The sequence below is a fragment of the Myxocyprinus asiaticus genome, chromosome 44, assembly GCF_019703515.2.
Source record: "Myxocyprinus asiaticus isolate MX2 ecotype Aquarium Trade chromosome 44, UBuf_Myxa_2, whole genome shotgun sequence".
Classification (NCBI taxonomy): domain Eukaryota; kingdom Metazoa; phylum Chordata; class Actinopteri; order Cypriniformes; family Catostomidae; genus Myxocyprinus; species Myxocyprinus asiaticus.
Genome location: NC_059387.1, coordinates 16,959,049 through 16,986,981, shown reverse-complemented (window position 1 = coordinate 16,986,981; position 27,933 = coordinate 16,959,049). Strand labels below are relative to the sequence as shown.

At 37.1% G+C, this 27,933-nt stretch overlaps 1 protein-coding gene across 4 annotated transcripts in view; it reads right to left on the bottom strand.

The window, feature by feature from the left end:
• ncoa2 (nuclear receptor coactivator 2) overlaps nt 1-27,933 on the bottom strand; it is a 139,129-nt gene that overhangs the window by 85,917 nt on the left and 25,279 nt on the right. For all 4 annotated transcript variants that reach the window (XM_051686928.1, XM_051686929.1, XM_051686927.1 and 1 more), the window contains exon 2: nt 12,848-12,934. The gene's annotated coding sequence lies outside the window, so the exon portion shown is untranslated. The remainder of the gene's footprint in view (nt 1-12,847; nt 12,935-27,933) is intronic.

The window sequence follows — 27,933 nt, the reverse complement described above, 5'->3', positions numbered from 1 at the left end:
GCACTCGTACATGGCAAGGGCACCACTTCTGCATCAGTTCACCCTGTGCTATGAATTTTGGGGGTCTTTGAAGGTTTGGTAAAATGACTTAAAATGCATTTCAATTAAGAACAATGTCCTTGCCTGACCCTCAATGGCTCTGGCTATATGGAACGGAGCGTGATTCAAACCAAAGGGAATTGCATCATAATCATACATTAAATCTTGCAATGTAAATCCAACCTTGCTACTCATCTCATGACATCGAGCTCAAATCCAGCTCAAAGGTGAAATTAGTTAAATATCAAGATGGAAGATAGGGGTCTGGGGGGGGAGAGAGCCAAAATACACAAGAGTGCATTGAGTTGTTGCAAGCAACCCATAGCTATTACCCAACATTACTGATTACAGTGTGGAGAGATCCCCAAGGCCAGTGGGGATCGTGGTTATGCAGAACAGATGGGCCTTTCTTAGCAGCAAGTGTCTGGGAGAGATTTGCAGGAGATTCAGTGTTTACAGCCTCTTCAGCTGACGATAATGAAAACAAAGACAAAACGTCAGCTAGTGAAAATGGCGAGAGACAGGAAGTGAAGGACACTAAACCAATCAGAGCAAAGAATGATAGAGAGAAAGAGGGAGGAATATAAATGGGGGTGGGTCATAAAGGCCATAATGGAGGGCAACCTCACTAATCAACTAGTCTACCACTGTACAAAGCTTTGACAGCCGTGTCGAGTCTACTGCTGTTTTTTCCAAGCAACCCTCCACAAATGTTGCACTTTTATGTGCGGCATGTTAAAAACAGTCCTTTTAAAAACAGATCTTGACACCCCTGCTTTCTGTTCCATTCTGTGTGTTCCATCTAACTGTTTTTGAACACAACGCGTCTTGTCCAAATGCCCCAAGTAATGCCTTTGATCAGGGTCACGTGAACCTGAAACAAAGCTAATTGTATAGGGCTACCTTAAGACGGAATCAGCTCATCAACTTCTTGGACTAGAATATGTAAAAGAAGTGCTAGAAAATAAAGATGAGAATGCCTTACCAAGAAAACACAAAAACAAGCAGCAGAGGAAAAGAGGGGGTTGGGACAGCGGCCAAGCTTATGACTGAGATTGAAAGAGAGGAGGAGGGGAGATCGACACTCTCTCCTCCCCAGAGCCGCAGGCCTGATCTCCAGCCACTGTCCCAGATGGCTCCACTGCTTAGAAAAGAGAGAGGGAAAGAGATGTTCCTGCCACCCATAAGCCCTACAATTACTGAGAATGTAACGGTCTTAAAGTGGCAGCATCAGGCAGGACCAAAAAGCCAACGTCCATTAACCGAAGCCAATCACATTCATGAATCTTTTAAACTGACAGCCACTTCAAGCTGCCACTGGGAGAGCACTGTATAATAAACACATTAAGCAGCAAATGTAGGATCTGGACCGGCTTGCAGGCACGGGACGCAGTGGCTCTAAATGAGAGAGACGAATGGATTTTCCTTATCTGTCCATCAGAAGCATACTCTGCTCCAGCATTGACTAAAGGCACTGTCAGTGGATTTTGAAATGCAGGGTTAACTATATTCCCATAACCCCATCTTTGTTACACTCAGTTAAATGTCTGATGTGTATTGACAGGTTTTAGGTTACAAGAGGCACAGATGCAGTGAGAAAAATCAATAAACTTCTCCAGTGCATGCTTGGTGGGAGGGTCTTCATCCTGCAGCTGACAAACAGAGCGCAGAAGATTAGATCCAAGATGAGCTTAAATACCACCTCCTGTTTTGTAGAAATATTCTTAACATATGTCCGAGAATCTCCCGCTTAATTATTTAAAGAAGAGAGCTTAAAGAATATTTATTAAAGGGGTATATTTATAAGCTACTTGATGGTTTAGTGTAACAACATAATCTATACACCAAACATAGTTTTGGGCAAGATGTGTTTGCTCTGTCCGGAAAGTGACTGTAGGTTTAAGAAGTTTACAATAATATAAGTGACAAACTAGTTCCTTTAAAGAAAAGCTTCCTACATCTTAGATATATAACTTATATTTATCTGTACTGTATCAATTTCATCACTCTAATGTAACTCAATGCATGAGGTACAGGGTAAGGTTAATAGTCAAAGATATTGCATGATTCTGCAAGAAAAAAAATGTGCATCAAAATAACAACTATCCTCAATTATAATCATGTTTATTGCCATAATAAAGTATGTAGTTATTAAATACAGTCCTATAAAATATGTAGTCCTTTGGGATGTACTAGGCAAATTTCGTATTTAATATGCAAGTAGTTACATTTGGGTGATGCATGGCTAACTGTTCAAGGCCCATTTAAATGCAAGCTACATTTCTAAATACAGGACATGCTCTTTTGAGTGCTACTGTATAGATAAGCAATAGATGGTGTGCACCTAGGTGTGGGCGATATGACCAAAATCTTATATCACGATATGAATAATTTTATATCACGATAACGATATACATAAAAAACATTACATTTTCTCTTTAAATATTTCAATAAAAATTGGTTTATATATTAAATAACCATACTGTAATGCCTGTTTTTGAATAATCAAGTCTGTGAATTAAATACTTTATAAATTAAAGCTATTTCCTTCTATTTAAATGTTTTCTTCATTTGGAACTTGACAAACATAGTCAAAACAAAAAAAACAATTCAATTTGGTTTTAAATCAACCTTACCATTAGGTTAAATTTCACATTATGCCACATTTCAAACTGATGTTGTTTATTAGCATTATTAGTACTGCAAACTTTCCTTAAGAAACTCAACATCTCCCCAAAGCAATGCAACAATAAAGGAAATAATACACAAGTAAAAAAAATATATCAAAGGAAATGAACACTTCATTAGACTCTTAATGATTTAATTCATATCTGTAGGTAATAGTTGAATATCTGAAGGCAAACATGGCCGGCTTGTTTCCTAATATCTTTAAGGTAAAACACTCAGCAGAATTCAAATAAGTCATGTAAATTCTGTGGTTTTTGAACCGGATTGAGTAGTGCGTGTGATCCCGCTCTGCACTCTCCTGACTCTGAAGCACAAATGGGAAGCCTGCTGGAGCATGCAAGTGCGCACGAGTCCAGCCGGCTTCCCGTGAAACAATCACGTGAAACACAGATGCACATGTCAGATGAGGAGCCCATTTTGAACACGAGATGTATGTCATTTAATTTGCTTCGGTGGCCATAAATTTTGCTTGGGTGACCGCAGAAAAATTGTAAAATTTCTACCAGTAGGGAACATGTGACGCCATGCGAGAAGAAGAGCTCTGCGCAGTTTGCTAGTTTTTACATTTTTTCATGTTATAATCCGGTGAGATTCGATACATCCAATTACATATTTGCTCTTTGAGGTAAACGTGGCAAAGAAGTCAAAATCCTCAGACTCTGGAGACATTAAAAGACACTTACGTGCTCAAGCTGACACCCCCGAACAGGCCGCGAGCCGGGTACTCGGTTTGGAAGGCACGTCGGGAGAAGAAATTCAGCGTCAACTGTCCAACATCTCAGTGATGCTGACGAAGGTTGTTGCTGACTTGGAGGATCTCGCTGTAATACGTCAATCGATTACGGTGATGGAAACAAAATTCTCCGAGTTGGTCACAAGTGTGTCGGATGTTGAGATTATCTGGAGTCATCAGAAAGGGAATTATCCGCTAATCCACCCGCGTCCAAAACAGACTTGGAACACATTTTGGAAAAACTGGAATATCTTGAAAATATGAGCTGAAGGAACAATATACGGATTGTTGGAATTCCTGAGCATGAAGAGGGCAGAGATATGGTGAAATTCCTGGACGAGCTCTTCCTGAGTCTGCTCGACATAATAGGCCACAAACTGGAAATCGAGTGAGCTCACAGAGTCCCAGCTCGCGGATCTGCTGAGGGAGACAGGCCCGATCAATCCTGGCCAAATTTCTGAGATCATCCGATAAAGATCTCGTGTTGTGCCAGGCGAGGAGCAAAGGAAAGCTTTCTTGGAAGAATCACAATATTTTCTTGTTCCCGGACTTTGCGAATTCGACAAGAGAGAAACACGATTGGTTCAGGGAATGTAAGAAACATTTACATCAACAGAAGATTGCTTTTGCATTGATGTTTCCAGTCAAACTGAGAATAGAAACGAAGGATGGTCGCAAAGTATTTACATGTCCAAAATAGGCACTCTCCTTGATAAATACATTGGAGTAAGCCATTTGGTGTTTCTTATATTAGTGGTTTGACTCGCTGAACATACACTCGATTGTCTGAGTCATTTTTTGTTTCTTTTTGCATTGGCTCCATCTAGCGGCTGGAGTTTGTTTTGTAGAATGACACTTCTCTCAAGAAACTTTTGCATTGACGGAAGATCGTTTTTACACTGAAATTCCCGGCCAGTGTATTTTTTTTTACGCAGCCTCCGAGTGAATTTGACTCGCTCAATACACACTTGATCATCTGAGGAACTGGGATGCCTGTTTTGTTTCTTTTTGTGCTTATGCCTCCTGTTGGCTGGAGTTTGTTTTTGTGGAATATTTTTAAAGGACATTAGAATGATTTCGTCATCTGCTGAACTCATAAACAGCCAGTTTACTGAACAATTGTCTGTCTGTCCGAGGAAACTGAACGGCTTTATATCAGCTGTATTTGTTTTGTGGAGGAACACACCTTCGAGACAGTTCTGTGAATGAATCTGCGTGTTCTTTGTGTTTATTCTGCCTGTTGGCTGGGGTCTGTTTTACAAAGTATTTTCTGTTATGTAATTTTGCTTCACAAAATTTGTGCAGAAGCACCGGACTTAAACAATCTGATGGCAAAGTTGTCGCAGAGACTCTCATATGCGTACATGGACCTTTTGAGTTTAGAGGGATGGACGCCGGTTGGCGCTGTCGTGAGCGGGGTTAATGCGCACATTTTTCTTTTTTCTGTTTGTTTTGTTCGGGGGGAAGTTCAGGATTTGACTGTTGCACTAATGGGGAATGTGGTCTGTATAATCTTGTTTTTGACACACAATTTATTTATTTTATTTTATCAATATGACAAATGTTAATATGAGTAGGTTATCTCTTTCCACATGGAATGTGAATGGGTTGGGGCACCCCATAAAAAGAAGGAAGGAAGGTTATTTATTTTCCTAAGCATAAGAAATATGATATAGTGTTTCTTCAAGAAATGCACATTTCTCCTCAGGAAGCTGAAAAATTTGGGAAGATATGGGGTGGGCATGTTTTCTTAAGTGCTGGCTCAAGTAAGAGCAGGGGAGTCATTATACTGATAAATAAACATCTACAATTCAAATGTCTCAAACAGATTAAAGATAAATTAGGAAGAGTCATTAATGTTCTAGGAGAAATTCAGGGGCAAAGGTTGATTTTGGCTAATATTTATGTACCTAACGCTGATGATCAGGGCTTTTTTTATAGATCTTGAAGGGATGTTGCAAGCCGCTGGCACCCCTCATGATATAATATTGGGAGGAGAATAAATCTTTTGATGGAATCAGTCCTTGATCATAGTGAAGCAAAAGTGTGTAAACCCACTAGAGCAACATTGACGCTTCACAGGATGTGTAAAAATCTTGGTGTTACAGATATTTGGAGATTTTTGAACCCATCTGGTAGGGATTATACATTTTTTTCATCAGTTCATATTCTAGAATAGATTTTTTTATATATCTAAATCCCTCATTTCATCTGTTGTTGATTGCTCAATTGGAAACATCTTAGTCTTAGATCACGCCCTGGTGTGCTTAGAGGTGTTGCAACATATGGAGAAAAAGAGATCATATAGTTGGCTCTTTAATGTATCCCTTTTGCAAAATCCTGATTTCCAACAAATGTTAAAGACTGAAATCAATGTCTATATGGAGACCAACTGGTCCTCAGTATCCTCTGTGGGTGTAGCTTGGGAGGCACTTAAGGTGGTTCTTAGGGGCTGGATCATACAGTATGCCTCATTCATAAAAAAATCCAAAGCACGAGAACTTGTGGAATTGGAAGGGAATATTAAAAGTGCAGAGAAAGGGCTGAAGCGCCGAATGTCGTCTGATGGCCTCAAAGAATTGACACGATTGAAATACAGATATAATACTATTTTGTCGTGGAAAGTGGAGTTTTGGCTATTCAGGGCAAGACAGTCATATTTTGAGTCTGGGGACAAAGCAGGGAAGCTTTTGGCTAGATATATAAAACAGAGAGAGTCTTTTTCTACCATTCCCTCAGTGAAATCTGCTGGGGGTGAAATTTTTACCTCGGCCATTGATATTAATAATGCTTTTAAAGAATTCTATCTTGATCTTTAAAGCTCCAAGTCTTCATCTACTGATGAGGATATTAGAAACTTTGTGGAACCATTAGAATTTCCTAAACTGAAGACTGAGCAAAAAAACTCTCTTGATTCTGAGATAACCTTGGAGGAGATTGACGAGGTAATTAAGGTCTTACCTACAGGCAAGGCTCCGGGGCCAGATGGTTTTGCTGCTGAAATTTTCAGATCTAATGCTACAGAATTGGCTCCATTTTTGTTAGAAGTTTATACAGAATCATTAAAGAATGGAAAGCTTCCGCCAACCATGACACAAGCCCGGATCAATCTGATTCTTAAAAATGACAAAGATCCAAGTGAGTGTAAAAGTTACCTTCCAATTTCCCTGATCCAGCTAGATGTAAAAATATTGTCAAATATTTTGGCTAACCGATTAAGTAAAGTTATGACATCTCTTATACATATAGATCAGATGGGGTTTATTCAGGACCGTAGCTCTTCTGATAACATTAGGCGTTTCATCAATATCATGTGGTCAGTAGCGAATGATCAGTCTCCGGTCGCTGCCATCTCACTTGATGCCGAAAAGGCGTTTGATATGGTAGAATGGGATAATCTTTTTCGAGAGTACTTTTATTGGATGGATTAAGTTACTTTACAGACACCCTGTAGCAGCGGTACAAACAAATGGATTAATTTCAGATTATTTTTCTCTGGATAGGGGCAGGGTTGCCCTCTTTCCCCATTATTGTTCTGTCTTGCCCTGGAACCATTAGCAGCCGCAATAAGAAAGGAGGATGATTTTCCAGGGGTGGTGGTGGGAGGTATGGCGCATAAGCTTTTGCTTTACGCAGATAATATTTTATAATTTTTCTCTGACCCTACTAGATCTATGCTTTGCCTCCACAGAATTATTAATTCCTTTTCCAAGCTCTCAGGATATAAAGTCAATTGGTCTAAATCCGAAGCTTTGGCTCTGACAGCGTACTGCCCTGTAACGGCCTTCCAGCCGGGGCCTTCCAGTGGCCCAAACAGGGCATTAAGTATTTGGGTATTTTATTCCCAGCAAATTTGTCTGATTTAGTTAATTAATTTTGACCTTTTAATTAAAAGATTTGAGCGATGTGGACAGATGGGCTTCATTACATTTATCGATGATTGGGAAGGTTAATGTTATTAAAATGAACTGTATTCCAAAATTCAACTACCTGCTACAGTCACTCCCTATAGATGTCCCCCTCAATTCATTTCAAGCAATTTGATAACATAGCTAAGTCCTTCAACTGGAATGGTAAACGTCCCAGACTACATTTCAACAAATTACATAGGCTGATTGACAAAGGTGGGCTAGGCCTACCCAAGATTTTGTTTTATTATTATGCGTTCGGGCTCAGGCATCATTGGTTGCTTCCACCTGAAAGAGCTCCTCCCTGGTTTTCTATTGAACAGGAAGTTCTTGCCCCTATTTTGCCATTGCAAAGCATTTCTATCAAACTAACCGCAGAAGTTAAGTCACACCCCGTTATCTCACATTTGCACATGATTTGGACAAGAGTGGCCAGAGTATTCAATTCGGACATTTATTTAAATGTTGGCTTGAGCATATGGCTTAACCCAAAATTATGTATCAACAAGTCCCCTTTCTGTTGGACAGAGTGGATTATGAGGGGGGTTGCTACACTCGGCGACCTGTATGAGAGTGGAGTGTTGAGATCTTTTGAGAATTTGGGTCAACCTTTTCGGATTCCCAGATCTCAGCTTTATAGGTATTTACAGCTGCGCCACATGCTCTGTACTGTTTTTGGGAGTAGCACACACACCCCTAAAACAACAGATACTGAGAGAGGTGATTACTGCTTTTGGGAAAGGTCATGAGGCATCAGTGTATTACTCCCTGCTGATTCAGAGTCTGGGGGATGGAGCTGTAACATCTATTAAGAGATTATGGAAGAAAGATTTGAACTTGGTATTGGAGGATGAAGTGTGGACTAAGATTCTGAAAAATGTCAAGTCTGCATCTAGAGGTGCAAGGGTTCGCCTTATGCAATTTAAGATTTTACAAAGATTTTATTGGACCCCCTCTAGATTATATAGGCTTGGTCTTAAAGACACACCCACCTGCTGGCGATGCCAATCAGAAGTTGGAGACACAACCCATGTTTTTTGGGTATGTGTTAAGATCCAAGATTTTTGGTTAAAGGTTCAGAATTATTTGTGACATTCTGGGGACTTTGTATTTTGGGCAATGGGGAGGTTATAAATTCGGGAGACAAATATATAAAAAAATTGGGTTCTGACTGGTGTGATGATTGGCAGACAAATTATTTTAAGGGGTTGGAAGTCAGACGGAGCGCCACCATTTCCGGAGTGGTGTGCGGAGATGGGGAGGGTGGTGGCTTTTGAGAAGATGATAAATGGAAGGCTGGGGCCGGAGGACTTGTTTTTCATGAAGTGTGGTAGGTATTTGGCGGTTTTGGGGGACTCTAGTGGAAGGGATGAGGAGAGAGACGTTTAGTTTAATTATGCATGTTTGTTATAATTTATTTTATTTTTTTTATTGTATGTGTGTGTGTGTGTGTGTGTGTGTGTGTGTGTGTGTTATTTTATGTGACCACAGGGGTGTTCTTTGGGGTAGGGTGGGGTTGGTGTTTGGGGAGGGATATTAATGAGGGTTACAAGTTAAATGTTGATTCGGTGTGTATATGTTGTGTTTTTCTCTGTTGTGTTATTTTCTTTGAATCAATAAAAAATTGTAATTACAAAAAAAAAAAAAATCTACCAGTTTATCATGCCTACAGGTATAACGCCCACCCCTAGGTGCACCACTGGACATGTATTAATAAATGAACAGTGCTAGTAATGTTTATGGACTGTGCTGAGGAGTTGACAGACACTGCATGCATCAGCAAACCTCAGCATAAACAGAGCTTGACACATGGATGAAGTGAAATTCTCTCTCAAAGCAAAAAGAACATACAATTCACTTGCATCAAAACAAGGCATGTTGGCTAACTCAGAGGTTATTTAAACCTAGCTATGCAATGTTTTTTTTGGACGGATCGGAGAGCCATATGAGAAGACCAAGTTTAAATGTTTTCTCAAGACGCTTATGCACAATCCGATGATTACACTAGGCCAAGTGTAAATACATCTGCAGGGCTCTAGACTGTGACTAAAATGGTTGCAAATGCTACCAAATATAATTGATTGCGACAAAAATCTGTTGTCCAATGTCTGTGATTCTTTGCCCGCTCTAACCTTTTCTTTTGTTTTTCTGTTTCAAAAGTGGCTGTCATTATTAGAGCCAGTTGTCCTTTGTCTTTGAAGATTGTAGTGTACACCTTTGTATGAAATCTTCTGTTTTTTGGCAATTTCAAGAATTTTATAGCCTTCATTCCTCAAAACAATGATTGACTGATGAGTTAATATTGACCTTAAGACATGCCAATCTATTGCATAATGTGGCAACTCAAAAACAAACACAGACAATGTTAAGCTTCATTTAACAAACCAAATAGCTTTCAACTGTGTTTGATATAATGGCAAGTGATTTTCTAGTACCAAATTATCAATTTAGCATGATTACTCAAGGATAAGGTGTTGGAGTGATGACTGCTGGAAATGGGGCCTGTCTAGATTTGATCAAAAATTACTTTTTTCAAATAGTGATGGTGCTGTTTTTTACATCAGTAATGTCCTGACTATACTTTGAGATCAGTTGAATGCCACTTTGGTGAATTAATGTACCAATTTCCTTCTGAAACAGTAAAATCTGTACATTATTCCAAACTTTTGGCCGCCAGTGTGTGTGTATATATATATATATATATATATATATATATATATATATATATATATATATATATATATATACACATACATACATACTCTTTCTTTATTATATATTTTTTTCTTTTCTTTTTTTTTTTTCACATGTTAGAATAATAGTAAAGTCATCAAAACTATGGAATAACATAAATGGAACTATGGGAATTATGTTGTGACTAAACAAAATCCAAAATAAATAAAAACTGTGTTATATTTTAGCAAGTATTCACCCTTTGCCTAGAATTTGCAGAAATGTACTCTTGACATTTTCTCAACCAACTTCTTGAGGTATCACCCTGGGATGCTTTTTAAACAGTATTGAAGGAGTTCCCATCTATGTTGGGCACTTAATGGCTGCTTTTCTTTATTATTTGGTCCAAGTCATCAATTTTAAAAACTGTCTTTTTATTATTACATTTTAGTTTTATAATGAAATAAATTAGTATGGTGGCACAATTATATTTTTGTCAACAAAACTAATTTCAAACATTTAAGCATAATTTTTAAGATCATGAGAAACATTTGTCGTGTTTCAAAACATTTGACCGGTAGTGTATGTATATATGAGATCAAGCTTTTGACACTTAGAACAATTCACACAACTTGCACACAACTATTACACAAGGTGAAAATTAATTGATGCTCAAGAAGACAACACACTACTATATGCATACTATACTTTATGTAAATATATGTAATGTAGATTCTGAAGAGCAGTACTAAATAAAAAAATATTTTATCTCTTATATTTGTATAATTTATGAAAGGGGTGTGAACATTTATGAGACAAAAGGGAATGCAAAATTGTCTTCTCAACTATGTATACTGTTTATTAAACCTCCTATTAATGGGTTATCAGCTGTTTTCCTTTTCTTCAGCTTTCTATCTTGTTTCTGAACAGCAATCTAAATTGAGCAATTCTGTGATCTGGCAACTAAAAACAGCCATTTGGCTCCTTAATGTTTCAGTTTAGGAGCCAATGGCTCCCAAGTAATTTTTTTTTCAATCTGGAGCCCTTATCTGGTTGTTCAGGTCTCTTTACTTGTGCCAAACCGAACTCTGCCAGCATCCAAAAAAATTGGGAACCCAAAGACGAAAAAAAAAAAAAAAAAAAAGAAAAAGCCAGAATATATCAGCTTTTCCTTTTGTACTGCCATCGTGAAAGCAGTTTCAGCTGCCTCCTGTTTTTAGATTTTATAAGCCACATTAATTACAGCTAAAATTTTGCTGTCCGGCTTTAGAAACATCACGGAAATGAACTTTGTTTTATTTGCATTTCAAGGGTGAATAGTAAATTGGATTAATATCCTTTTTGCTGCAACACATTTACAGTATGTGGCCAAGTGTAAATGGAATGTGCATACCCAATCAGAAAGCAATCTGATCGATCGAGATTCACAAAGAGACTAAGTGTGAATAGGCCATGTGTGTTTCTAAGGTGTACATTATAGTCAGTTCATGGAGAAGGGGAGGAAATAGAGCCGTGTGCAAACAGAGGCTTATCCTCACTGTTATCTGCTCCTAATGACAGCTGACAAACTACTAATGCAAATCCCATCTGAGAAGCTACAGTTGCCCCACCCCCCAACTCCCCCTCCCACCTGCTACACACACAGCGCATGATCTGCACTCGAAAATTCCTCCTCTCTGATGGTCTGCTCTGAGACAATAGGCTGCTCTTCAGTCACATGACAGCAGAGAGCAATGCTACAGGCAGAGCAGGTGGCTACTGTGCCATCAACATGCAGCCAAACACATGCTCACTTGCTGCTTTCTCTATTAGTGGCACTTCCAGGAGTTGTGAAATCAAACAGAGTGTAAAGTTTGCTAATAGTATGAAACAAAGAAATCACAACTACAGGATAGGGCTGGGAGATACAGCTGAAACAATTCTCTCTCGATATGACGATACTCAGTCTACATATTTGAATATTATATATTTTCTCTGAAATGACTTAAAAGGGTGTTTTTAAATCAGATATTCAAATTAGATACAAAATGTTTAATGTAAGAACTAAAACAGTAAAAATCGAATTAACATAAACAAGGCATGTTTTTTACTATATGAACACAAGGAAGAATTGTATTTAAACGTGTTCATTTATGTATCATTTCATCCATGAATATTTTTTATTGATGACAACAAATTGCTGAATGAGTTTTGAATCGACTAACGGAAATGAATCAAACTTACCATCTCTTCAGCCATGTTTGCAAATGAAGTTTTAATCAGATATGCTATAAAACCTCTCTGCTAAATGCTCTCAGACAAGTGGGGAAATCGCGAAATCGTAAAACTAGTCTAATGACACTCCTTTAGGAAAACTTACTGGCCAAATTAAAAGCACATTAAAATCAGTGCAATATTCAACATTTTGCTTAATTTTATATCTCCAGCAAAGCAATCACAATTATATTGACAATATTCAATGTAATTGCCCAGACCTAGAACAGAGTTCAAGTTAAATGCATGAAGGAAAGAGGGAACAATTTGAAGAGATCTGGATGCAAACAAGAGAAAAATACAAGGATCCTTTTTTGCTGTTCAAACCAAGAACAGGGAGGAAATGACATCAGACCTCCCACTCAAACCACATCAACTCACACTTTCATTTTTTTTTTTGTTGCAGTATATAATAGAAGTGTTTTCTTCATTTCCCCACAGTGAAGTTTCACAAAACACACACATTAGACCTTGTTTGACTGAATTAACCCAACAAATTGATAGGGGAGAGATGGAGAGACACTCCATGTTCATCATAGGTTGCTGAGCTCACCTTGGCTTCAGTCCAGACTCGACCTCAGGGCATTTCTGCAGCAATGGGACCAGTGGAAATCTTTGGGCATTCTTCACTTCTTTCAGTCTGTGAAAGAGAGTAGAACATCTAGTCAGCTTTTGAACTAGAGCTGTGCCCAGTCATTTAGAGTTTAACAATCCGAGCAATGCAAAATATCAAATCCTGAATAATGATGCTTTTTTACATTTGGTGCAAGTTTGTGCCATTAGTGTTGCTTTATCTTGGTAACTGAGACAGTATATTTTATATAAACAGTTTTGTGTACAGAGCAGAGCAGCAGCTCCAATCAGAATGATGCTTCACGGAATTTCCCTTTCAGTCGGACAAGTCAGTCCTTTAGACCATTTTCACACTCCGGGTTTTGGAAAGTGGAAGTAAACGATTGCAGTGTAAACTTTGACAGCGATGAATGGGAGTGAATGGGAGACCACAGTAAATATTATTTTCACTTACCCATTTGCTCCAAGAGCAAAAGAAAAAAATCCACTATTACATTTGAATGTCTTTCTGGAAGAAAAAAAAAATAAGAGAGAGGTGAATTAAGACAGTCAGATCGGAGAAGATGCCAAATTAACTGTCACTCTCTCAGCAGCGGTAATATAAACCCCCTCGCAGCTGTGGTAACACAAAGCATAATGTTCTAAACTTACACTCAATAATTAAAAAAATGAACATATAAAAATGTTTGCTAGATTTACGCTGCTAAATAAGGTGGAAGCATGTCATCACAGTCTGTGAAAAAGGTCTATTATTCAAAACTGTGCATTTGAGAACAGTTATTTACAAGACACGCATAAAGAATAGACCAATTTAACAGCCTAGCCAATTAATCGATCATTTTGAGATTATCTGCATCGGCAGATAGTGCTATTTCATTCATATTAAAGTTCCAAAATCAACCGACAACTTTTGTCAATGGATAATGCACATTTTCCATTCTCAGGTTTTAGCGTTTGTGTGTGTAAATATATATATAAAAAAAGTTGTAATTTAATTTCAATTCTCTGTACATCTCATTTGCTGTCATTTGTTTCATCTGCTATTGTGATATCGTGTCTGCCATTGAAATAATAATAAAACAAAGTGCTTCATATTTTAATTTTTTTGTATGCGGTTTTATGTTGATGTGTAGTGTTTACTGTCTATGGTGAAGCCGAAGACAAATTTCCACACTGTGGATGATAAAGTTACTGAACTGAGCTAAAAAAAAGAAAACGGTCGACCACTACGCACATGGATACATTTGCAGAGTAGCCAGATCAATTCTGTAAGCCAAAAATATACACCTTTATCATTCCTGATTTGTGCAATAGAAACAATTTATGGAGAACAACTAGTTTCGAGAGATTTTTGAGGAAATAACCTTCCTAGTTTTAAGGGCAAACCTTCAACTGACCTCAGTGTAAGAGTTTTTGGCTATGAGCACTTGAGCTGTCCTCTATCAGTGAGCTATCAGCAAACCATAGAGAAAAAGAGACAGCTGAGTATTCCCAGACCTGACAGGCAAAGTGTGGCTATTCTTAATAACAACACCTTGCCGGCTCCAACCCTAAGAGGACCAATCTTACAGCAGCTATGCTCTGATGTCCCCAAGTAGACCCGGTGCCATAGAGGTCACCTATCAAGGTTGATGTTCCCTGTTGAAAAGACCAACATTGCTGGTGAACAGCATGTTGCTTTTGATGTTGGTCTCTAGCATGGGATGCTGGCATCTCTAACTGGGTTCTTAACTACATTAACCAGCAATTCTCTCTTTCCATGGTCAACCAGCTTAATCAAAAAGATAAGACTGTGTGCTATTAACAACATGGCTATGCTGGTCCACCACCAAGACTGGAAGACTAGTCTTTTTCAGCATTGTTCTTGGGAACCCAAATGTTCAAGTTTTCAGAAATTTTCACATTGAGAGAGAGAAAAGGAAATGAAGAGCAATTCAAATAGTCAGTAGTTCACCTCCAAAATAAGAAATTCCTCACAAAGGGCCAATATTATTGGTCCTCCATAAGTGCACCTCACAAATTAACATTCTTTGAAAGACATTTTAAAGATAGACTTGAATTGATGAAGGTAGATAGTTCTGCCATAGACCATACAGAGTAGTCATCTTTTTCAAGCTCTTAGCTTAACCCTCATGCTATGTTCTGGTCATTTTGACCCCGAAGAGGATTTTCTTTTGCCTGAAAATTCTAGTTAATGTTATCATATTGGACTAAAACTTACTGATGTAGCTCACACAGGGTATCACAATTGGGGGGGGGGGGGGGGGTCACAATTGTGGTGTTCCCGGTCAAAAATGACCGGCCTATTAAAAATTGCTTATAAATCTCTCATTATGCCATATTATCACCAAATATTGAATTAACTTGTTTTCTTTCAACTAGCACAGGTTTTGTATTCCTTTTTGGAACTTATTGATTGCAGGCCTCATTGACCTGAGCTTCTGCACCTCCGTTTTGGAGTAAAAAAAGCATTATTTGTGGATAATTTAGGAAATATTAAATAAAATATGAAAACATTCTGTACATGCTCACGCACACACACAAACACACACATGCACAAACTCTTTTGAAAATTGAGTATTTCTTGCTTTCTTACATGTTCCTGTTCAAATATGTGCATGTGTGCTTACAAACATAAAGGCCTCGGACCTGTGCACGCGCATGTACACACACACAAACACACACATGCACATGTACGCGCACGAACACACACACTCACGCACATGCACATGAGATTAACTTTATCCTACCCTGAACTGCATCCACCATCCCTTCATCCGTCCAACATACCACATACACACACACCAGAACTGTCTTTGCCCAACAGTGACCCCTCTCCAATAGAATCAATAGAATTGTGGTGTTCCTGGTCAAAGATGATCGGCCATTGAAAAAAAAAATGGGGAAGATCACAAAACAGGACTCACTGGTCTTTTATTTTGAAATGATTTATTTCTGAAAAGGGGCACAAAGTAACACTTGTAATGTTCCCGTCAAATCTGACCATTGTGACAAAGAAAACTGGCCTACGCCTACTTACATATAAAGAACATTTCATGGAACACAAATACCAACACTGTTCATATTTCTGTTATATTTTCTAATCAACAACAAACCAAATCAACGAACACCTGGTGCTTTTGTGTCCTCATACACATGACTGACAATAGCTTTTTGCATGTGCACAATGCTTATTGAAAAAAACATCATCAAAGACAGATTCTATTGGAGAGGGGTCACTGTGGGGCAAAGACAGTTCTGGTGTGTGTGCATGCATGTGTGTGTGTGTGGTAATGTTGGATGGATGAATGGATGTTGGATGCAGCTCAGGGTAGGATGAAGTTCATCTCTGTGAAAAAGAAAGCATGTAATACTCAAAAGAGTTTGTGCGTGTACGTGAGCATGTGTGTGTTTGTGTGTGCGTGTGCGTGTGGTAGTGCGCATGAGCGCGTGCACAGGTCTGAGACGTTTATGTTTGCAAGCACACACGCACATATGTGAACATGAACATGATGAACATACTCCTGAACACTAAATTTTTCTCTTATTTTTGATCTGCCCCATTCATTTTCAATGGGTGGTCATTTTTGACCGGGAACACCAGAAGTGTAACTTTGTGCCATTTTGTACAAAATAAAGCATTTCAAAACAAACTTCCTGGTTAAACATTAAAGCACACTAGTGTGATAAATAGTACAGAATGTTTATCATATTTTATTTAACATTGCCAAAATTATTCACAAATAATGCTTTTTCACTCAAAAACTGAGGTGCATATGCTCAGGTCAGTGAGGTCTACGATCAATACGTTCCAAAAAGAAATGGTGATAATATAGCATAATGAGAGATTTATAAGCAATTTTAATAGGCCGGTCATTTTTGACCGGGAACACCCCAAGTGTGACTTTGTGCCATTTTGTACAAAATGAAAGCATTTCAAAACAAACTTCCTGGTTAAAAATTAAAGCACACTAGTGTGCTAAATAGTACAAAATGATTTCATATTTTATTTAATATTGCCAAAATTATTCACAAATAATGCTTTTTTTCCCACTCAATATTGGTGCATAAGCTCAGGTCAATGAGACCTACGATAAATAAGCTCCAAAAAGAAATACAAAACCTGTGCTAACTGAAAGAAAACAAGTTGACAAAAAGATCTAATCCAATATTTGGTGATAATATAGCATACAGAGAGATTTTTAAGCAATTTTTAATAGGCCGGTCATTTTTGACTGAGAACACCAAATTAGGTAAAAAATTTCAACACAGCACAAGGGTTAAAAGAAGTACCATGAGAGAGCAAAAGCCTCTGCAATGTGGTGAAATGAAGCAGAGCTGGAAATAGGGTTCAACTGGTCATCTCCATCTTGGCCATCTTGGTAATGAGAATGGGGGGAAATTTTATTGATTCTACAATACACTTGAGTTTATAGAGTACATTAAAGAAAGTTCATGAAAGCTGAATGTCAAGTGGAGACATAAGGGACAGTATGCTCTAGGGCTGCACGATATTAAAGAAAAATGCAATATACAATATGATATTACTATGACGAGGTCATAGAGGCATGCAGAACATAGGAACCCCCACCGCCCAAATAAACTGAAGTTTACTGGAATAAAAAAAGGACCATCTATCCCAGAGATTACAAATATAGTTGTTTTGTTCCAAATTGCATAATATGCACAGTTTTACCGTTAGTTATGTAGCAGATATTAAAATTAATCTTCAATTATTTGTATTTTTCTGACCATATGAATATAAATCTAATTTCACCATATTATTTGATATCCTAAAAGTGTAGTAATATATTTAATATATATTTATTTATATTGTAATTTATTTACTTTATTTTAACAATGTAATTCATGTTCATATTAATATAAAAATTTGTTCATTCAATGTGGGACTTTTATTTAAAAAGATTATGCTGACAACAGATGTCCAAAAGCACTTGCCGTAGCCATTCACTTTCTACTTTGGTTTTGCTTGTTGTCAGTGCTGATTGTTCACGGGACAACCCATTAATAGAAACCCACACAGATCCGCAGCAGCCAATAAACAAGCCAAATTTGACTTCATAAACCGGCATTTGGTCTCATTATTATCTACACACACTTAATGCAGATTGGAATCACTGAAGAGCACCAGTTACAGCAACATATCCACAAATGTGACATGCTCCATCATTTGAGTGAGAAGTACATTTATGAGAAACACGATTTTAGCTCAGCTTTCAATTTGTCACTTTTATCACTAAATATTAACAATAATTTCTTTATTCATGCTCTTTAATGCTGTGTGTGACAGATTGCAGTAAAAATTAAAACGGAACATGGCACAATGCTTTCGCTCTCCAACGTCTAGCACGAAAAAACAAACAATGAACATCAGAGGGTATGTTGTAAGATACAGCACAACTTATCTTCTCTCATGTAATCACCCAGTCTGTTAATGTTGATATGACAATGGAGAAAATGAATGGAGAAAATCTCGAGCCCTGAAGCACTCACGGGATCAGCGCATTTCCACACTGCACACACACAGTCGTGCGCCCAGTCTATTTTCTGCTGTCTGTGTCCCCTTGAATGTTACTATATTAATATTATTCCACTAATCGCAAGCCTTTGCGATATGCATATTGCGATATGTACATTTGCGATATTTCGATAAATTCGATATATCGTGCAGCCCTAGTATGCTCAGTTCACTTCAAACAACCTCAAGGACAATGGGAGGAAACAAGGAGATGTACCATTAGATGACCATGAAAATAAAAGCAAGTGTTGTCTTAAGAAAAGAGTTCATGGATACTTCAGTTCAAAACAAGTAAAAAACTTGTTTTAGGGGGAAAATCTGAAGTACATTTTTTTTTTTTTTTGGTCACATGTTCAGAAACAAAATAACAATTTTGTGCCACTACCCCAAGTCTTCGTAAAGTTTGTCAAAATGACCCCTATGCATTTCCTATGGAATTCATTCAAGAAAATGTTATCACTTTATTTACTTTTTCAAGCATTTCACATTTTGTTCCATGTCAACTGCTGTTCATATTTTTCTTCAAACAGTTGTCATAGCAACAGTTCTGTGCACTGTCAACTCACTGCAAGCACAGAGATATTTTTCAGGTGTAAGGGTAAGTTTTGTCTGCAAACAGTGTATTTTTTTTACTTTTAAAATACATTACAGATTTTGTAGCATAGACATTCAAATATTCTAAATTATATTTTAAATTAGCTAGCTTGCAAATTACTAGCGCTAATACTTTGGTAGCTAGCACATTTTAACAAGTTAGTAAGTTTTGTCTGGAAATACTTTTGTTGAACTTTTAGAAATGTATGACAGCTAGATTTTGAAGCATAGACATTCAAATATTCTAAACCAGCTTGCTAGCAAACTTTAGACCTTATTCACGCTAGTGCCATTTTTGATTTTGAATGGGAACAACAAGGCTGTGATGGATAGACTTACCATCTCTTCAATGGCACGAATGGTATAAAGCTGTAAAGCTCCTTGATCACATCTGATTTTCCACAACTCATGTTGTCTGGAGTTCTTTATATACTGAATGTTCTTGGACAGATATTTTATCAATGTTTTGTCTGCGGAATGATCCAAAAACACTTTAAACTGCAGTACAGTCCACAAGAGATTAAGGGCGTTTTCACACCTAGTTCGTTTGAGCACTCCAAGCGCTCTCAGAGCGGTATAATGTGTATATGTGAACAACCCAAGTGGTCTCAGATCCCCCTAAAAGGACCCAAAAGTGAATCGTACTTAGTAAAGACCACACAAAAGAACAGGGAATATTTTGAGAACCTCATGAATGACAGCATTCAAATTCTGTAAACATCTGATGAAAGTTTTGCAGGTTAGGATATCTATGGGGGCTTGCTTTTCTGCACACAAACTCATAGAGCCAAATGGCCAAGGTTAACGTTATCCCCCCCGAGTGTAAATGGTATAAAGCAATCAGCACAACTTTTCTGAAGACTATTAAGAGACAGAAAATGAACTTAACATCATTAGGAGAGGAAAAAAAATGTAAGGAAAAAAAAAAAAACCCAAGAAGGGAAAAAATGACAATCATCATCAGGTTGGTAAAGATTTAATAGTGTTCCACACGTCTTCAGGGCCTCTTGTTTCACAAGGGAATCGTTTCAAGCTTATTAGATAGTAACATGAAGTACGCCTTTTTAATTATGTTCAGCAAGTAATTAGAGAAAAAAATGGGTTTAAATCATCTCCCCGATCCCAGAATTAGCCTCAGAGAAGACGGAAAAAAAAGACTTGCTGCAGCAAGTATCATTCAACAAAGTAGAAACTGCTTTTGCATACAGAAATAGATATAATTCTCCCATTGTGAGCAAATGGCTTTAATGGGGTTCGCAGAAACTCTCCTGGGAGCTTGTGAACAAATACCTGAGGGGAGGGCACTACGTAACCCTGTCACATGATGTCATGTGCTGACCAGACATTGCATGTAGTTCCAAAGCAGCTGCCCGGCTACAACACCATTCACCCAGTGACAACAAGACAAAGGGAAAACAAAAGACTATGCACCCTATTTTTGATGGGTACATTAAATAAGAGCACTCTGGGCAGGTGTTTCTAAAAATCACAATTTCACTGGTTACACAAGCTTTTTTGACTTTAGCAATTGACTGCCCATGGTCCTACATTAAAATGACAAAACATACAGAAAATGTACATACCATGTTAACATTCATGACTTTCAGTAGATACAATCAGATGAATTCTGATTGTATCTTGGACATTGGTCAGGGGGGAAGTTAAAGAGGAGTCTTTTTCTCAGGCCAGAGGAATTTCCCTCAGTTTCTTGTGTCACATGCTCATTCTTGCCCACAGCAGATCTTGACCTGATTGGTCACTGTAGTTATGGAGTCCCTCAACCACGATAAATCAGTCAGATGGCTGATTCAACTGTCAGTTTCACTGACTCAAAAAAGAGCCCTTTAGTTTTTGTGGAAATGTCTTTCAAATACCAGAAAGTCACAAGCTTTAGAGATCACAATATCTGATATTCACATATCAAAACTGAAATCAAACAGTCACAATTAGAGATAAGCTTGCTGTTCCTTGCTTGTTCATATTGGAGATCACACAGTCTGGACACACAGTAGACCACACACAGTGGTACTTCTCCTAATGAACATACTAACTACATTTCCATCCAAGGATCAAAATAAAGCTGATGGAAACTAAAATTATCGCTAAAATTTCATAAGCGTCTACATAATATTTTTCAGTTTAACTCTAGTGCATAAACTCTATGTCGATACTTCAACTGTCACGAAAAACTGGTTTGGAAACACTTTTAGTCGAGAAAATTGGCATTAACGCAAAAATGTAGTGCCACAATCGTTAGCCTGTTAATCATGACGACGGTATACACCATGAAAGACAATTTATTGTACGTGATTATGGATTGATCTTAACGGCATATAGATCCGATGCTGCAAACATCAAACTTCCAGGAGTGCCAACACAAATATCTTGTATCATGCACATCGACAAGTGCACAGAGAACAAATGAATGGCCACTGTTTGCGATTAATTTAATCGTGGTAGCCATCCTTTTATTCATTATGTTGCTTTTCCACACCATTCAAAATAATAGATGGCAGTCATGGAATTAGGCCATAATACAAAAAAACACATTTCTTTGCACAAAGATGTTTTAAATTAAAAATAAAAACACAATACTAGGAGAAAAGCATCAGTGTGCTTTTTTGGAACACTACCATATAGCCCAATTCTATAAAATTATTGTTTAGTTTACTTTTGAAAAAATGCCGGCAAAATTCCCTGTATTAAATCAAATAAATTAGCCTACCAAATGAATAAAGCATTAAATAAAATAATTAATTACCAAATTATCATTTTTAAAAAAATATATACTTGCCTTTTCTTTACACAAACTTAAATTAGCCTTATCCTGTTCTGTAGATGAAAAAAGTCGTCTGAATGACATTCTCAGAATGTTCTGCACTTTTTTCAAGACTAAAAACTATCAGAACTATTTGTCCAATGCTGAGTTCACTTTCAGAAAATGAGCTTTTGAACATTTTAAAACTTTTAAATATTTTAAATCTAACCCTCTTTACCTCAGATCTCATTTGCTGAGCTTCTTCAGAAAATGTAAATTGCATTATGACGCTAAAATGTATTTTACGTGACAATCAAAGTTCGGTTGGTCGTTAAAAGTTGCTGGACAAATGCAGGACATAATGCAGTTGTGATGGCAATGCTTTAGATTAGATGATTGTTCAAAACAGCCTATTGAATATCAGGAATGTATCGTATGTAATCCCTGATATTACACTGCATCAATGTTTCTTTAGTAGCTGCATTAACAGCATTTACACATCGATGGATGGTCCTTATACGAAGACTGAAAGATTCCCCACTACTTGGTACAGGTTTCTAGCTTGAACATGGCCATGACGATTCACTTTCGGGTCGGAACCGGTGGTAACCTGCCATAGGAACAACATCAGGACCAATATTACAGTCCTATCAGATGGGCAACTGTTCCCTTTTGATTGCAATTCCTCCTCTTCTGATTGCATTTATTTGTGAAATTAAAATGACAGTAAGCTGGCTAATTTAGGGACATCTGGGAGGCAAAAGGTGCACAATTAGCGATAAACACTCATTTCTGTATGGAAACGTCTTAAGTGCAGATTTATTTTCCGATAAAACAAAACTTATGCGACAAAGTGTTTTTTTTAGGCATGACGTCATCACGCACACCATTTTTATCGATAAAAGGCCATTTAAATGGAAACTGGCAGAAGACAGCGAATTTCCCACACTTTTCTTTTTACGCATTTTCACTTTGTCAATAACAAAATAGTGTGAAAAGTGGATGGAAACTAGGCTACTGTGACACAGAGTGGAAAGACTTGCATTCCCTTCCCCTACACCCACAATCTCTCCATCTGCACAGTCTGGGTCAAAAGTTCACGTCAGTGTTAGTGTGGTGTGTAGCACCACAGACCCATCACCATCCTCTCCACAATGATGCAATATATTAAAGCAGCACAGCAATGACTGACTTACCACTTATTGTTTTCCATAATTTCACATTACAGACATCATTTTAAATGACACCCGAGTGACACTTATAGAAGGATTTTCAATGGCTGAGATAATAACTACATAGCTGGGCGACCGACGGTTGATATACTAGTGATATATATACACACTACACAGTATGTGATGTAGGCTAACACAGTTAACTGATAGGGATTGAGATATAGGTAGTGCTGTCACGATTATGTAATTTGAGTGACGATTAATTGTCAAAGAAATAATTGTGATTATGACGATTAATTGTCTGTTTTAGGACTGTGACGACTGTCTCATTAAGGGCTTTCATGATTGTCATAAATTGTCATTTTTTAAGGTGTGCTTTTTTCTGCATGTGTTCTGCATACACCTTAAAAAGTCATTTTTTACATATTTAACTTCAAATATATAAATTAAATAATAAAAGTGGAATAAACTATGATTTTCTTTTAAGGCTTTAAAAACTTATGAATTAAAAATATGAAAAATAATCATGAAGAATAATGTTTTAAATAACAAAATATTCCAAAATAATTAAAATATGTCACACCTTTTGGTCAACTTTAGTTTTGGTCAATTTTACTTTTACACTTTTTTTTTTAACTCATATATCTGATCAATTTTTTAAACAAAAAATATTTATATATTTTTATTATATTATGCAGTAGTAAAAATTTCTTTCCTAATTTCTTCACTTTCACACTTTATTTTAATGCTCTAATTAATCCCACAAAGCAAAACCTTTGAGATTTCGTTTCATCATTTTATCACTCCACAGAAATAGAGTAAGCGTGCATGTCCTCCTCGTTGTCACTGTGTGTCATTAACACTGCGTGTACAAACCCCGATAACATCTGACGTACGAATGTCATTACGTAAACATTCAGCCCACAAATTAAAATCACGCTATGTCCTAGTAGGGCTGGGTGATACATTGAATACCCACGATATAATCGTGATGATTTTGCTGATGATGTAAAATTCAAAAATATCATGAATATCCCGATGATTTTAATGTGACTTTTATTTGGCCATTAAGTTTCATAGAGTGCATCAGTAGACTAATTTCACGATCCTTCAGGGCTATAAAATAAATCAAAATAACATCAAAATGGAGATATGATTATTTAACTGCCAAAGGCTACGATTAAAGACAGATAAGCATTGTCTGTGTGCGCTTCTGAATGAACCGGCAATGCGGCAGGACTCATTGGTTTTGAGTTTTTAGCGCAGTTCACATTTTACCTGAAATCATTCAGCTGTGAAGTACTGCAGGTTTAAGCATTCGTGCAATTCCAGTTGTAAAGTTATTATACAAATTTACAATCGCGGAACAGTAAAGGAAAGTTTGACAGCGGTTCACAAGATGTGAAACTCGTAACTGTCAAAAAAAACATTGCACTTTCTGTTTCATAATAAAAGCACATGCAGCAGGGCTGGGTATCGATACAGATTTCCAAATTCTATTCGATTCCGATTCACAAGCTCTCGATTCGATTCAATATCGATTCATGTTAGTATTTTTTCGGTTATAATGTCCCTTTTGCTTACATATGAAATAACTGTATATACAGAATAATGAATAATTCTGTCCAGCTGAAAAATACATAATTATGTTAGATAAATATCCTTGTACACTGTCACTGATTACATACATTTTAAGTATTTTAATATTATAGTTTTTAAAATAGTATTTTCACTGATTACATTTCTAAACTATTCTTTTCAAAAAGTGTGTTTTATCCAGTAAAATAATGTTTGCCATAGTATAATTTACTAGTGAAATCAGACATTACATGTGGCATAATCAGGAGGACTTTCAAATATCAGGACCCTTAGTATTATTATACATTATATTCAGCATTACATACAGTTTAATATAGTACAATCATCTGTAAACCCTGTACAAATTTACTCTCGCGCTGAAAAGTCTCATCCCGGTGCTCACTGTGTTACATGCGCTTACATGAGCAGGAGAAAAAAAACGGCACACCTTGACTGCTGAGACTTCAGTCTGATATCCATGAAAGCTGCACAATTGATTACATTGAAACTGAAATCATGGTATGATGTAAATTATGTCACACCCCTTCTCCATAGCGTTTGGTTTGATTGACGCAGATGTGCACGCTCACTTGCTCAGAGTTCAACGGAGACTCAACTGTGGTAAGAACAAACTGTTTTTACGAAATACGTGGCTGATTTGAATTCATAACATGTTTACATTATAAAACACAGAAAATAGTAGTGCCCGGTCGACATTAGCCTTTCACAGATATATCGTATCAGCGTATATGTTTTCCGATACGCGCAGATATGAAAACTTTTTTTTCAGAACATAAAATGCAGAAAACAATGCTTGGGGTGATTTAGAATTGGTGTCATAACATAGTTTGTCCAGCAGAGCACCCTCCGACTCCATTGTTTACAGAGCTGAGCTGACAATGGTTCTTCTGATAGTGCGGAGGTAAGCGGTGTCTTCACGGTAAGTTGCTAACTAGTTTGTGAAATTCACACTGGAAAGTTAATAAACAATAACCCCATCATTTTCCCTTTTCAATATAACTAATATAACGTTAACCCTGTCCCTGGCAACCATGTCACTCATATTTATCACATCTGTTTGCTGTTAGCCAGCTATAGTTTGTCAGTGCAGTCAGTAACATAGCAGATTGAAAGGTAAGCATCAGAGCATCTTTTTGCAGCTCAGCAGACAACGGTGCGGTGGTGGATTGTGTCTGTTGAGTGTTGATTTCACAATATGTTGTTACCTAGTTGGTGAGACGCAATAATGGAAAGTAAAAAAACAATGACCATCTTTTGCTCTCCGTGACAACGAGCTTATAGCTAACTAGCTAACCACGTAGCTACTTTCATACATTGTCAGCTGAGTGGAAGTTAATGTGTAAACATAATCACCAAACTGTTTGTTCAGGATTCGCAGTTTGGTACCCCCTTCAACTGAACAATTCCAGTTGTTGCATTTACAAAATGTCATATTTAAAAGTCTGGTTTTCCACCGTTGCAAGTTTCCCCTGAACTTGTATATCAGAATACGATGTAACACCGCTGCCGCTGTTTATCTCTTGACTACTGATTTTTATTTAGCTATAATTTTAATTTATTCTTTAAATGGTCAGCAACTGACTAATACTGAACATACAGTACTGATGTTTATTTAGCTATTCATTGTATTTTTATTTATTCTTTATTTTCTCAGTGTTCATTTCTAGAATTTGTTGACAACGTATAATAATAATGTCAAATATACTTTGATAAAAATATTTGCTTAAGAAAGCAGCCTTCTGAGTACCTTTGAATAGTTGTATCAGTGCAAAAAAGGTGCACAATCCACATAGAAATGGTCTGTTTTAATTCCAGCAAAAGAAATTAACTACACTACCGGTCAAAAGTTTTGAAACACTTGACTGAAATGTTTTGCATGATCTTAAAAATCTTTTGATCTGAAGGCGTATGCTTAAATGTTTGAAATTAGTTTTGTAGACAAAAATATAATTGTGCCACCATATTAATTTAATTATAAAACTAAAATTTAATTAAAAAAAAAAAAAAAAGTTTTTGAAATTGATGACTTGGACCAAATAATAAAGAAAAGCAGCCAATAAGTGCCCAACATAGATGGGAACTCCTTCAATACTGTTTAAAAAGCATCCCAGGGTGATACCTCAAGAAGTTGGTTGAGAAAATGCCAAGAGTTCATTTCTGCAAATTCTAGGCAAAGAGTGACTACTTTGAAGATGCTAAAATATAACAGTTTTGATTTATTTTGGATTTTGTTTAGTCACAACATAATTCCTATAGCTCCATTTATGTTATTCCATAGTTTTGATGACTTTACTATTATTCTAAAATGTTAAAAAAATTATAATAAAGAATGAGTAAGTGTTTCAAAACTTTTGACCGGTAGAGTATATCGGCCACCATATCGGTAATCGGTCTCAAAATCCCATATCGGTCAGGCTCTAGAAAATAGCATTAAAATGTAAATGATGTGCTGGAGAGAAACAACTCTCGCGCATCAAACAAACAGCACAAGCACTCTGTCAATGCACCTGATGCAGCAACCACTCCACATTAAACTGTAGGCTTATTACGATCTTCTCTGAACTGTTTATAAAGTGCTCTCGTGCGTTGGACAACTTGTGTCGTGTTTTTTCCATTTGAACTTGTCTCTGTTGTTTTTCAATGGAGTTTCATCATGCAACACATTTTTCACTTGGCTTTGAAGTGACATCACTGACGGGGCTTCTCCATGTTTACTGAAAATATCCAACTAATCGATAATGAAATTCATTGTCAATGATTTCCATCATCGATAATTATCGATTTTATCGATTAGTTGTTGCAGCCCTAGTTTAGATGTTCCGAACGCTCTGATGACGTCATCGTATCGCATATCGCATTTTCCAGCAACATATTGCATTTTTCCTCCATATGTTGCAGCCCTAGTTAAAACCTGCGTTTTATTTGAGCTGTAAAATTGTTTAAATCGTCGTTTTTGTAGCAGAATACTGTTCTAGCAGATTACAGGGTTTTCTGCGTTATGTCGTCACAGCAACGACGTTGTAAACCTTTTATGACACCCTGATAAAGGCTTTCTAAGCTGCAAAGCATCGGTTTGTGGAATGTTTTTAACCTAACAGCCATGACTCAAAGGCTTTTTAAATATTTAACCTACTTTGAGTGCCTTGGACTACTAGTTTTGTGTTTAAACTTGACAAACATTTCAAGCTGTCCCAAGGGAAAAAACTAAAATGTATGACATGACCTCTTTAACACATTCATAAAATAATGCCATTGAAAAAAAAGGAGCACAGAGGTTTCTTCCACTACTCATACTTTTGACAACTCACGTACTCCAGTCAAGTTCATTTAGCAGCTCTGTAACTGGATGTGATCGGGATTGTCTAAACCCTATGTCCATGGTAAGAGATCCTGTTCTCTCCCCA